Source organism: Brachyhypopomus gauderio, chromosome 13 (genome assembly GCF_052324685.1).
Source record: "Brachyhypopomus gauderio isolate BG-103 chromosome 13, BGAUD_0.2, whole genome shotgun sequence".
In the NCBI taxonomy this organism is placed as follows: domain Eukaryota; kingdom Metazoa; phylum Chordata; class Actinopteri; order Gymnotiformes; family Hypopomidae; genus Brachyhypopomus; species Brachyhypopomus gauderio.
Genome location: NC_135223.1, coordinates 2,413,401 through 2,426,815, shown reverse-complemented (window position 1 = coordinate 2,426,815; position 13,415 = coordinate 2,413,401). Strand labels below are relative to the sequence as shown.

Sequence of the window (13,415 nt, the reverse complement as noted above, 5' to 3'; positions counted from 1 at the left end):
CATCCTGAGTTGGGAGTTATGGATTTAGAGCCATGGGTTGTTCTTTGTGGTGTTGTTTGTGTGTTGTGTGTTTTTCTCTCTGGTGTTCTGTGCGGTGGCACTGTGTAATTATGTGTGTTGGTTTTTGTGTTGTGAAGAACAAAGAAAATGGATGGAAACTGAACTGTACCAAATATTCTAAACACACACAGACAGACACATATGTGTACACTTGTTTTATTTAGGTTAAGTGCTTACTACCAGACAGGACACCACTAGAGACTATCTAGACCAGATAAAATTCTGAGTCATTACTCTCTGTGTGTGTGTGTGTGTGTGTGTGTGTGTGTGTGTGTGTGTGTGTGTGTGTGTGTGTGTGTGTGTTGGGGGTGGGGTACATCAAGCTCAGGGGTGATGGAAGGAGGTCAGGAATGTGTCTAAGCAAGCTGCCTGTCTGAACGTCCAGGTCTCTCTCTCTCTCTCTCTCTCTGTCTCTCTCTTTGTCTGAGTCTGTCTCTCTCAGTCTCTGTCTCTCTCTCTCTGTCTCAGTCTATGTATCTCTCTCTGTCTATGTATCTCTCTCTCTCTCTCTCTCTCTCTCTCAGTCTATGGCTCTCTCTCTTGCTATGCCACTCTTTTTCTCTCATTCCATATATCTGTCTATCTCTCTGTCTCTGCTTGTCGGTTTGTGTCTCCTTCATGGATTTTATGGACAGGTTTTGGAAACCAGATGTTGCTGTCACAGTTAACCCTTCATAGTGCAAAGGCTGAAAGATATTGGCATATAAAAATCAAAAGAGCTTTAAAGCACCAATCAGAAACCCCCATGCCCTGGGGAGGTCAGAATTTTCCACCTGGGCCAATTCCTTTCTTCACCATACACAGCCTGTGTGCAGAAATAAACACGTTTTTCAACATAATCATGTGTGCAGGCCCCCAAACAGGAGTCACCAAACAAGAACAAAGTCATCACCATTCATCCTTCAATTGATTGCTGACGCTTGTAATGCTGTCCTGCCATGTTACGGTGCATTACACAGTGTGTTACGGAGTGTGTTACGGCGCATTACGGAGTGTGTTACAACACATTACGGAGTGTGTTACGGTGCATTACAGAGTGTGTTACATCACATTACGGAGTGTGTTACGGCGCATTACGGAGTGTGTTACGGCACATTACGGCGTGTGTTACAGCACATTACGGAGTGTTTTGCGGTGCATTATGGAGTGTGTTACGGCACATTACGGAGTGTGTTAGGGCACATTATGGAGTGTGTTACGAAGTATGTTACAAAGTGTTATGGAGTGTGTTACAGCGCAGTATGGAGTGTGTTATGGAGCGTCTTATACAGCTTCTTACAGAGCGTGGTACGGTACATTATGGAGCATGTTACGGAGCGTTTTACAGGGAGTTACGGAGTATTTTACGGAGTATTATAGAATGTTATAGAGCGTGTTATGGAGCATGTTATAGAACATATTATAGCGCATGTCCATCATAAAGCCTTTATCTAAGGAACGGGTCATAATTGAGTAGATTAACAGTCTACAGTCTGACTAACTGAATACACACACTTGTTTGTGTATGTATATGTGTTTGTGTGTGTGTGAGAGAGAGAGAGAGAGGGGGGGGTGGTATTTGGAGTATATGAAGGCTAGATTTGATCTGGCGTTCAGCATTTACCTTGCAAACTGTTTTGCACTGTTTCCCAAATGCAGATGTGTGAGTCCAGACCAATACCCCAAATCAAAGCATTTTTATTTAGATTTAAAACTCCTTGCATTCCAGCGATCTGCCATAATCCTCTGAGAACTGATGCTAATGTCCTTCAAGCACATGTGCTCTCCCAGAAACATCTGGAAGGAAAAAAATCAACATCCTCCCTCTCTTTCTACCTGTACCATGTGTGAGAGATAGCAAAACAAAAGAGTCCTTGTTTTTTCGCTAGCCGGCCATCTTAAAGTGCTCTGGGAGGCCCCAGTTAGGTAAAATGGTTCAGTCTGGTCTTCATAGCCAATTTAATGATTTGTGAAAGACTAAGGTAGGATGGACTTGGGGATAAGAGAGGAAGACTCCCAGTGACAAATGACAGCCAGTGAGGTCTCGCTAAGAGGAGAGAGGAATGTCCTGAAGGTTCTGGTGAGCTTGGTTCTGGCATTTGAATGTCCTGAATGTCCTGAACGTCACCGTGAAGGCAGGAAAGCATTAAAACCCCAATGGTTTTGGTGGTCAACTCAAGGATTATTTTTGCACTCTCTCCTTAAAATTGAATGAGACAAAAAACTGGAATGTTTCTAACCTTTACGGAGATGTCTAGTTTGTTTGTTTGCCTGTGTGTACACGTGTTTGTGCATATCAAACTGCCGTCTGTTCCCATGTCTGTCAGGTGTAGCTCATGCTCACTGAGGGGGAACCGGCATGTTATTGACGATTGGCGGTTCGTTACTTTAATCTGAGCTCTGTTTATGTGGGAAGCATGGAAGGGCTTGCTGTATCTTGCGTAATAAAGCTGAAGACCAAGAATGGGACCACATGGAGCGTAACACACTCTGGACAGCATCCACTGGACTGATGAGGATGAGTGATTGGATGAAAAGAGTCATTCTTCCTAAATGGACCGAAATGTTGCATCAGTGTTTACTTTCATGATGTCAGCACTACGTTTTAGGATCAAGGCAAAAATTTAATATTCTTAATCTTAATTTTCAACGAATTTGCCTTTTGTTGACTCACCTGCCCTCATCAGAAGAGACGGAGTTCAAACGGAATCACGCTGGGTCAGCTAGATGTCATCTTGCTCATTTCTAATTGATCTTAACTGGTATTTTCAGGAGTCTTGCGGGCTAGGTCGTATATTCAGGCAGGAGTCTGCTTGCAAGGCGCTGACCATCTCAGCTAACGAGAAGATCCAGGTCTCCTGTTGACGGGCGCACGGCGTCTCCCCATCGTCTGCTGTCTGGCAGGTCACACGGCAGAAGGCAGGGAGTTGGGGAGAGGACTCGAGGAAGTTTATCATTTCTCGTTAGTGTCATTTCTTCTCCTTTGTTTGAGAAGGTGGGGGGGGGGGGGGGGGGGGGTCCTGCTCAACAGGGAGGTGGGACTCTCCACTTCAGGAATGTTCCAGAATCCTTTGCACTGAGATCATAGGTTGTGTGGTCGTCATGGCAGCTGTGGAAAATGGCCTGCGGGTTTCGGGTTTCGGCAGCAGAGAGAGCAGGAAGGTAAAGGGCACTAGAAGGTGTGAGGGATTCTTCATGAGTGTGTGTGTGTGTGTGTGTGTGTGTGTGTGTGTGTGTGTGTGTGTGTGTGTGACAGTCAGCATCATTGTTGTATTTGAGGGCAAAATGGAGAACTGTGCTTGCTAGATGAAGGGATTATAGTCCTTTAACTCTCACGAAATATGTGTGTGTGTGTGTGTGTGTGTGTGTGTGTGTGTGTGTGTGTGTGTGTGTGTGTGTGTGTGTGTGTATGTATGTGTGGTTTATAGAGAAAAACCTGTCACAGCCAAGCCATCAGAAGCCTGAATGCATTGATGTCATGTCATCATGTCTCCCACCCACGCTGGTGTCAGTCTTGTCACTTTCCCTCCATTAAAGTTTTATCCTCTATCCTTTTGTCTGCGGGAAATGTTCATATGTCACACGTCCACCGCTCATTTCCAGCTGGTAGCTCCGCTCTCGTGAGACGGCGCTCTGTTCCCGGCACAGCGCCACCTTGTGTTCATTCGTTCAGCGGCTGCCGTTGGCTGCGTAGCGTCTTAACTACCTCCGGCACAGCCACACTCATCACTCCCTCTGGGCCCCGGAGAGATGAAACTCCTGGAGTCGATACAAAACCTACGAGGTTTTATTGAATTCCAACCCGTTTATTACAAGTCATGTTACCCCAGGGTTTAGGTAATCTGCTTCTCCTCACGCCGATGCTCAAAATCGAAAGCTACGTTACAGGAAAATGCCTGCGATATAAAATCTCAGCAGTGTGGGATCTACCATGATTATATGTGATATATGGCCCACGTTCTGTGAGTGTTAGAACAGTCATGGTGGTGGGACTTTAAACTCCCTGCGTTCTCCTGTCTCTCCCTCTCACTCAAGTCACAGACAGGCCAAACACATTTTGTTTATTTTCTCAGTTTTGACTGCTCAGAAGAGTCTCCTCCCATCACCTCAGTTTTGATGGATCTGCCAAAGTTTCAGAGTAGAACACGGCCCTGCCCAGTCTAATGTCATAACGACTGTTCGACGTTTTGGCATTTTCTTTGTGTCCACACTCAAAATAAGCAGTTGTACACAACTTATGTAGATGGAAAGATAGATGGCTATTCCAAACCACTCGGAGTGTGTTTTTCACCCATGTTGGGTGACCCAGAACAACAGGGCTAGCTCTGATAGATGGAGGAGTGTGTATCCGTGATGTGTTTGAACTCCAGCCATTAGCAATTTGAACTCCATGAAGCTCTTTTTTATGACTCAAAACAGAAATATGTATTTTCATATTTTGATGTATGATATGGATGAATGGATATGGGAGTGTCTCTCTCCTCTCTGTACTCTACCCATGTACGCGCCCGTACACACATACACACACGCGTGCGCCCACTCATGCCCGTACACACACACACACACACACACACACACACACGTACACACACACTCATGCGCGCACACACACACACACACACACGTACACACACACACACACACACACTCATGCGCACACACCCACACACACACACACACACACATGCACACACACACATGCACACATCCCTCATAGGTTCACCTAGAGTTCATTGTAAATGTGGCTAATAGTTCTCCCACTTACACACCCCGTCTGGTACTGATGAGTCACTGAGCTCAGAGAAGAAATCTGATCGTGGTTGATTTTTACATACTACCAGACGTCCACACTCACCCTCAAACTCCAGACGCAAGAGATAACTTCCTTAGTTTCTTGAAGTGAGCTTCATATTGGCTATTTATGTGCATATTGGACATAATAGGCCATATGCATTCTCTCTCTCTTTCTCACTCTCTCTCTTTCAGAATGTGCTGAAAAGTGCAAGCACGCATCTAATCGCACTCTATTAATGTTCTACTAATATTAATGTTCTGTGCTAATGTTCTACTAATCACATTCTGCTAATGTTCTACTAATAACATTCTGCTAATGTTCTAATCACATTTTGTTTATGTTCTACTAATCACTTTCTGTTAATATTCTACTAATCACATTCTGCTAATATTCTGTTATACCACAGTTAGTTCCGACCCTACAATGTGATTGGCTGAGAGGCGATCTAGGAGTGCCATTATTAGCCGATAATGCGCTGTAACCGAAGCTCTCCATGTATCACTCCGCCACATACAGGTAACCTAGCAACGAAGCAGCGTTTACAAGCCAACTACAAACAAGCAGCAACATTATCAAAATGAATTACAGGGAGTTTGTTAAATCTATTGGCTTTGAAAGCATTTGTTTCGATCTGAAAATGGAGGATGAAGCTATAAATGACCAGCCTGATTCCTCCAATGAGCCAAGGTTTGTCACGCTTACAAACAATGATTTGGATGAGCTGGAAATGCAGAGAAACGAACTTAATACCGTAAAATCCATTATCAATAATTGTTGTACTTTATTTTTAATAAATACAATTTTATCAACAGGTGTTTTTATGTATATTTACCTCTACAATATTTATTGGGTAAGGCTGTTCCAGTGTTGTGTAAGTTTAGCAGCGAGCCATTGAATAGAACTATTTTAACTGGTGGAGTGTTTTTAACCAATCAGGTCGTATTTTCTCGTCCACTTTAACTCAAAATCTTTCAATAAACAGCGATAATGGAACTGTGGTATAATCGCAATAATACACGAGAGGGAGTGCTATAACGTGTAATATCAGCACTGCTGTGCTGTGGTCGTAGGCACGAGGCCGCAGGCAGTGCCAATATTACACGTTATAGCACGAACCTCGAGTGTATTATTGTGATTATACCACAGTTATACCACAGTATAATACTACTGATTATACCACAGTTATACCATTATTGCGTAACTAATCATATTTTGCTAATGTTCTACTAATCACTTTCTGTTAATATTCTACTAATCACATTATGCTAATGTTTTACTAATCACATTATGTTAACGTTCTACTAATCATATTCTTATTTGCATCTGGACATTTAGTAGTCTTGAACTGTCTACAATAAGAACTGCTTCTGCTCCTCATCATTTGTGATGATGCGGTTGTAATCCTCAATCAGTGTTCTGCGGTTTGGTTGACAACCTTCAGAGCACAATGATCTCAGAACACTGGTAGTCTGCACTGTCATGTCAAGTTTCAGGGGACATGTCCAGAAAGCTGTCCTTCAACTGGAGAAAACTAAATCGAGTGAACTGTTGACCAACCAATCACGGATCAGGTCCAGGAAGAGGACTGCAGGTTCACAATCGTATTCTGCTTTACTTTGATGTCAACAGTCGGAGTCAAAGATGGCACTCTAATGCTGCAGCAGTCACCTTTTGAATTTTTGAGTTGTCAGTTGCTGCAGAAATTGCAGGTGATTGGCCGGGGCACACAGGCACAACACCAGGCTCTGATGCATCACGATGTGCATGTACGTGTGCACACACCCATGATGACTACGTGCCTAAACAAAGAAATCAAAAATATCAATAGCATGATAAAACAAGTATAATGCATGCTGTGTATCCACAGCAGTTAATGCAAATAGCCGGTCAAAGCTATTAATGCACACTGAAATTCAAAAGGCTACACAAACCATCAATGACATTTCATCAATGGACAAATTGGACATTCAGTCCAAGTTTGATAAACCTTGAGCAAAGGAAAAAAATTGTTTTTGTTAAGATTTGGTTAATTAAGGACAAAAGACACAGGACACAATAGGATATGACATCATTCATAAAAGATCTCATTTGATAGGATGGGACGTCCATAATCCTGCACTGGGACCCAAGAGTATATCAGAAGTATATCTACATGAAAGGGATGCATTAATATAACTGACTCTTCTTTCGGTCTCTGTCTCCCTGTGTCCCTGTCTCACTGTCTCTGTCCCACTCTCTGAATAGGTTGTTTGTGTGTGTGTGTGTGTGTGTGTCTTCTCTGTTTGAACTTCGGTTAGGCAAACAGTGAAAGGCTGTTTATTATGGTGAGCCTAGAAGCTTGAACAGATGGTAGACACACACACACACAGAAGCGCCCACACACACATCTAAATGAGCTCCCTGGATTGTTGGACACACTTTGAAAAGTCTGTCACATTGACATGAGAAGACCAAAGCCAAAAGTAAATAAATAAATAAATTTAAACAAACAAACAACTCAAAGATGAAGGGCTGTCTTGCAGCGGAGCGATGACGGAACAGAGTGAGAGGGTGGTGGAGTAATAAGACACTGTCTGCCCGGGCTCCGCTCCACCCGTCCTCCGTTTACCTCAGGTCCATGTCCCCTCGCGCCGAGCTCTTCTCTCCGGCTTACGTCCGACGGCATGTGCGTTGTAGCGTGCGAATGCAGAAAGCCCCTTCCTTCCTGGGGCAACACTGAAGGGAAAACACGTTTAAAAGAAGCTGAAGGAAGTCGACCATGTCTCCCTGGGGAGCTTCGAACGTAGCAGTAGTTTATAGTGGTGTGACATGGGGGTCAAAGGGCAGGGAGCAGCGGCTCATTGAGGCATGTGACGTGTGTGTGCGATTGTGCACGCCGCTGTGTAGGCACGGGCGGTAGGGCTAACGGCGGGGTGCATTGTGGGCCGTGACACCGTCCCCTGTCCATTTATCGTATGGACATAGAGACAAGAGAGGGAGACAAGAAGTATATGCGAAATGTCTGTCTCCTAAGCAATTAACATTCTACTGCCCACCTAGAGGGTGTGTGTGTGTGTGTGTGTGTGTGTGTGTGCGTGTGTGTGTGTGTGTGCGTGTGTGTGCGTGTGTGTGTGTGTGTGTGTGTGCGCGCGTGTGTGTGTGTGCGTGTGTGTGTGTGTGTGTGTGTGTGCGTGCGTGCGTGCGTGCGTGTGTGTGTGCGCGCGCGTGTGTGTGTGTGTGTGTGTGTGTGTGCGCGTGTGTGTGTGTGTGTGTGTGTGTGCGCGCGCGCGCGTGTGTGTGTGTGTGTGTGTGTGTGTGTGTGTGTGTGTGTGTGTGTGTGTGTGTGTGTGTGTGTGTGCGCGCGCGTGTGTGTGTGTGTGTGTGTGTGTTTAGCTACGACAGGTCCAGAGTTGTCAGGTATTTATGTGATGTGGTAAATGGAAATATGAAAACCCCTATTTTCTCTATGTGTGTGTGTGTGTGTGTGTGTGTGTGAGACAATGCATTGAGCTATATGTGATGATCAATGGTGGCTATAGTGATTGGAAACCACTTTGAGCTTTTAAGTTGAAATTATGCATAATTATGCAATTTCCAGGACAGTGACAACAAGATGAAGCAGCTGTGACTAATATATTACACACACTCCAACTGGATCTTCACCTTCCAAAAACTCTTTGGTTCTCAGTCTGGAGACGCTGCTTGTAACCACGAGCTTGCTGAGCGTTGCTGTTCTCACGCACCCAAAGACATCTACAGCATGGAGAAATTAAAATATGCATCCAAAGGAATGAGGTAGGAGACAGGGTGGGGGCGGGGCAGGGGCGGGGCAGGGGCGTGGTGATAGGAGACTTCTCAGAGAAGGTGTGGTAAGCAGCTGCTCAAGTCAGCGTGATTGGTGGGATCAGAGTAATCGTTTGAAAACTGTCCTCCCAGACTTATCAGCTTATTAAAGCCTGTGTCCCATAAGCTGTACTTGCTTGAGCCAGAAATCAGTCTGAGGTTTGTGAGTGATGTAGTATTGCTAAACTGGGCCAAGCGTCCTGTTACGTAAAGACTTGGTTCTGTACCTGTGAGCGTAATGAAAGAGGCTGTAGGCGGAGTGTGGTTGTGAATGTGATTATGAATGTTATGGTTCCCCGTTCCCATGTTTAGACATCACAAGGCACACACACATGATACACTGATACATGGGCAGGGCTGATACTTGCTGATTTTGGGGATATCAGTGTTGGCCAATCTCAGAAGCGGCCCTAATCTAAACACCATTTGGATCATGTTACAACTTCTCTTAGTCAGTAAGCAAGAGTACTGTACAGTACTAACCTTGCATTTACATGTCAAATATTTTTTGTAACATTCCATGCTTACTTTATACTAGAGTCATTTAACTTGTTACACACTTAATTTAATTGTTATTTAAATATGTTTAATAAAATACAGCGTTTACATTTTAGTCTACCTCTGGGTTTTGTTCACAAATATAGTAAGTGAAGCTAACTTTAGGTTTAGTAAGCCATATTCAGACACATGCTGAGACACCAGACACATTAAAAAGTTCAATTAGCCAAGTGTTTACTTTCAGTGCATGACCTCAGTTAGCATATTTAATGCTGCTAAACATTTAGCACATGGTGAGTGATTTTGCCATCGTAACTAATGTACTGTGCTACGTCCTAAATGCCTCGTTGTCTCAGCTGATGGTGCTCAGGTCCACTGCGATTGCTGCTCTGCATGGTGTCTTGTAAACTTGTAGACCTATTCAAAAATCATTCCTACAGTCTACCGATGACTGATGGGGATGGTTTTTAATACCCCTAGCAAAGATAAACACGTAAACAAATCAAACACTGTCATTACAGCAAGCAGTAATCAAGGAGCACAGTCGTGATCTAGACAGTAGGTAGGTAACCAGGGTAACGTACGCTGGATGTCCGTAGCTCCTTCTTAACACAGCAGGATGTGCAGCATGGACGTGTGGAACCTGTGGCTTTCCGTAGTGAGAAGAAGAACAAGGGACAGGTGCAGGCAGTGGAGTAATAGGTGCTGGAGGAGGGGAGCGTCTGTGGACGGGAGTGGGCGCCCCCTGGTGGTTGTGACCCGTGCACCATGATCTTATGTAGAAATGTTCATACTTATGTTCAGACTATTCATTTTTTTGTTGGGTTGTATACTTTCATAAACTATATGATTTTTGCAAATATGAAAATAGCAAGAAAAATACAATTTCTTAAAATTTATTGAATTGAAGTTCAATCAATAAATAGTATTGACCATTTATAAATCATCAACACACCACTCATAAAACATCAGTGTCATTGTCATCCCCTGAAAACCTTGATTTGAACTTAAGCAGAAACCACTTGCTGAGTTATTCAGCAATAATAATAATAATAATCATCATCATCATCATCATGATCTGCTTGTCCGAACATGAGGGGCAATCCAAAGGCCGACTATCATATTTCTAACCGCTGCTGTTTTCTGCAGACCAGGTCTCCCCTTCGTCCTTTCCTCTTCGTCAGCGAGGGTCCTGCAGTAAGGTGATCCTGCCGGGCTTTCAGCCCCCGACTGAGAATGTTGGAAGCAATCCCGAGGTAGTTAAAGAGAATCTGTGGCACCGTGCTTCTAATGGGAGGCCTGTGAATGGGATATTTGTGTTGCCTTAGACTGCCTTCATTTCCTCTCTTCAGCCTTGGGTTCTGGTCTGTTTCCCCCAGAAGCCTAGCTTGCTGTCTGGGCACGTTCATCGATTTGCGTCAATGCAGCGAAATTATCGAAGCTTGGGTCCTGTCTCTCTTTTTCAGTCTCTTTTTTCTTTCGTGGTCCTTCTTTTTATCTCTCTATAGCAGCCCTCTCTTTCTCTCTCTGTTCTTTTTTCTGTCTCGCCTTAGTGAGTCTCATTATGTTCTCCGTCTCTCTCATGCTCTCTCTCACTCCCTCTCTCTCCCTCCCCATCCTCTGTGCGTATTTAATTGGCTCTCATGCTGTGAATGGTCTGCTAGAGTCATAAGGTTAAACGAATGTATCTGTGCCGGTGGACACATCGTTACTGTGATTTGTGGTGATCAGACTCAGGCTGGGCTAGCTGTTGTCAGAACTCTTCCTCTCTCTTTAAATGACCTCTCAAAGAAAGACGAACGACGATATCACTTTGATGCTAACCACTCCGAACATTTCTGAAGGCTGTGATTTTATTCTGGTTAAGTTCCTTGGATTGCTGTTGTTAACTCCTGATTAACTATGGGTATGTGTGTAAGTGTGCACATGCTCACTTAGGATTGTATATAAATCATATATTAAATGAAACATCTTAGTTTTGTTGGTGTTTGACTCAAAACCTTATTAATGAGGTACCGTACTTTGATGGAAATTCAAGTCTTCTGCTTCTATGTAAGTTTAAACCACTCTGTCTCACTCCTACACATACCCACAAACATCTGTTTACCCTCATATCCATTTACACACGTCATCCGGACTCAGAACTCAGAACACCTGCATTCTACCTCACTATTTCAGAACACCTGCATTCTACCTCACACCTTCAGAACACCTGCATTCTACCTCACACCTTCAGAACACCTACATTCTACCTCACACCTTCAGAACACCTACATTCTACCTCACACCTTCTGAACACCTGCATTCTACCTCACATCTTCAGAACACCTGCATTCTACCTCACACCTTCAGAACACCTACATTCTACCTCACACCTTCAGAACACCTACATTCTACCTCACACCTACATTCTACCTCACACCTTCAGAACACCTACATTCTACCTCACTACTTCAGAACACCTGCATTCTACCTCACTCCTTCAAAACACCTGCATTCTACCTCACTCCTTCAAAATACCTGCATTCTACCTCACTCCTTCAAAACACCTGCATTCTACCTCACTCCTTCAAAACACCTGCATTCTACCTCACAGCTTCAAAACACCTGCATTCTACCTCACAGCTTCAAAACACCTGCATTCTACCTCACAGCTTCAAAACACCTGCATTCTACCTCACACCTTTTGGCTTCACATGACATTACCATCTCCTTTTTCTCCTTGGACATTAGACAGCATAATTTTAATTGTAAAACTTTTTTGTCATCTTTTGGCAAATTCTCCCGGTCCGGACCCCATTAATTCCCCAAGGTAGTGAGAGCCAATTCAGTCCCAAGACCTGGTGAAGTGCCCTACAAAGTATAAAAGAGATGTTTCCTGCTCTGACTGTGGACGATCCTGAGGGTAATCTGGAGGTGAAGGACTGTAATCCCTTAAATGCAGATGTGCAGAAGTTATTAATTCCCAAGGAGTAAAACTCAAGCAAGACTGAGCATGATAATCTTGCCGCCCAGTATCAAGTTGCTCAGCGTCGTATCCCGACGTCTAACAGACCTCTGAAGAATACGGACGCTGACTCCGCTGTTCAGAAGGTCAGGATCCCCAGGGTGTCTTGGAAGAAGGAAGAGGTGTCTTGACAGTGCTGTGACTGGACCGCACCAGTGCACATGGATCTGTACCACACAAGCTGTGGGAAACAGCACTGAACCGGTTCCATTCCCATCAGTCACTTCAGTGTGGCACCAGCTGAAAACATGACTCATCCCTGGATGCACTATTTCCCTCTGATCCATCGAGGCCACAAAGCAGCATTTGGATGTGTGGTGGTAGTGCACAAATCAGAGCTACCAGAAAGATTCCAGGCCTGAATCTGTCAGCCTTCGTAGGGTTTTGGGGTTGCTACTGATCTAAGAATTCCCTTTGTCGACAGAGGAGAATCAGTCAAGCACCAGTGCAGGTGGTTTGGTCTGCCGCACAAGCTGAAGATCATGTCGCTACATGAGGAGAGCGTGAAGCTGAGATGTTCCTATGAGGAACCCATGGTCTCAGTGCAGGAGATGTGCTGCAGTAGAGAGAATCATATGACCCAACATCTCGCATGACGGCACTGAAACAAGAACTGGGAGAAAATGGAAGACGTTGGAAGAGATGTTGTGCACCAACACTGTGGACCATCACACTGGTCCAAATCTATGCAACTTCTTTGGCGAGGAAAAGGTCAACTCACTGGCATGTCCCTGGTGCCTCAGAAGAAGAACACTGAGGTGTATTCTTAGTTGCCGCTGCAAGGCACAAGGTGACGATTGCTACAGCTGGTGGCATTACCAGAGGCTGAAGGCCATTGTTGACACAATCTACAGTGACAGAGCTCTGGCCACCAGTCTCCAACCATTAAAGCAGACGGTGGCATTTCAGAGCAGGGGAGAAGCCCCAACCTCCACCGAGGGCAGCAGTGGGGATGTTTGGATCATCACATGACTTGCAGCTGAGGGTCCATCTGGGGAAGGTCCATCTGGCAGAAACCACTCGGATATTGTGAAGGTTTTTGAAATGTGGACGCAGGCATTCATGCTGGAACTCACTGTCCCCTTGGATGAGAGGACAGAAGAGGGTAATCAAAGGAGACCAGGCTGGTACACTAACTCTGTGAATGAGGGTTGTAGAAAGGGAGGAAGATGGCAGTGAATACCATCAGAGGGAACTGCTTCAGAGCAGGATGACACCAGGCTAACTGTTGTAGTATATATTTATATTTATATT

The 13,415-nt window shown here is 44.6% G+C and overlaps 1 protein-coding gene across 8 annotated transcripts in view; it reads left to right on the top strand.

Moving 5' to 3' along the window:
* Nucleotides 1-13,415, top strand: part of kiaa1217 (KIAA1217 ortholog) — a 110,436-nt gene that overhangs the window by 29,791 nt on the left and 67,230 nt on the right. The gene's annotated exons all lie outside the window — the stretch shown is intronic.